Source organism: Etheostoma spectabile, chromosome 5 (genome assembly GCF_008692095.1).
Source record: "Etheostoma spectabile isolate EspeVRDwgs_2016 chromosome 5, UIUC_Espe_1.0, whole genome shotgun sequence".
Classification (NCBI taxonomy): Eukaryota; Metazoa; Chordata; class Actinopteri; order Perciformes; family Percidae; genus Etheostoma; species Etheostoma spectabile.
The window spans coordinates 38,474,383-38,475,309 of NC_045737.1; the positions used below are offsets into that span (position 1 = coordinate 38,474,383).

At 39.8% G+C, this 927-nt stretch overlaps 1 protein-coding gene across 1 annotated transcript in view; it reads left to right on the forward strand.

The window, feature by feature from the left end:
- zgc:66455 (uncharacterized) overlaps positions 1-927 on the forward strand; it is a 16,095-nt gene that overhangs the window by 3,038 nt on the left and 12,130 nt on the right. The gene's annotated exons all lie outside the window — the stretch shown is intronic.

Here is a 927-nt window from a genome sequence, read left to right on the forward strand (position 1 = left end):
TGAATGAATAATGTATTGTAAATAAATGTTGTTCCTTAAAACACAGGGGCGTAAGTAAACACCCCCCTATGTTAAAACACAGGGGCATAAGTATACACCCCCCTATGTTAAAATACAGGGCATAAGTTATCCACCCCCCTATGTGAAAATACAGGGGGCATAGTAGATACACCCCCCTATTTTAAAACACAGGTGCAATAAGTATACACCCCCCCTATTTTTAAAATACATGGGCATAAGTATACCCCCCCTATGTTAATCCATGGGCATAAGTACACCCCCCCATGTAAAATACAGGGGCTAGTAACCCCCCCTATGTTAAATTCCCTAGAGGCGGCAGTTTTTTTCATTTTTACGGCCATTTATTTCATTGATCCGGATGCTATTGCCTGTAAAGTTCCCTTGGCTTTTGAAATTACCCCCCCCCCCCCCCCCAACATCATCAACATACCCTTCACCATACATAGAGATTGGCATGGTGTTATTTCAGTTAGCTTTGCATTGAGAGATGATCTTATGGAAAGTTCCCAAAGCCTATCTCTATGTATGATGAAGGGCAATTGTTTTTCAACAGGAAGATTAATTTTCAATTTTATTCCTCCTTTTTAATCAACTTTAGCATGGGTGTGTAAACTTATTCCAGCATTTACAATGCAGGCCAACATTGGTTACACCTTCTCATTCAATGTGTTTCCTTATTTTCATGACTATTTACATTGTAGATTATCACTGAAGGCATAAAAACCATGAATAAACACATGGAATTATGTACTTAACAAAAAAGTGTGAAATAACTGAAAAAATGTCTTCTTGTTTCTTCAAAGCACCCCCGCCCCCCTTTGCTCTGAGTACTGCTTTGCACACTCTTGGCACTGTCTTGATGAGCTTCAAGAGGTAGTCACCTGAAATGGTTTCCCAGCAGTCTTG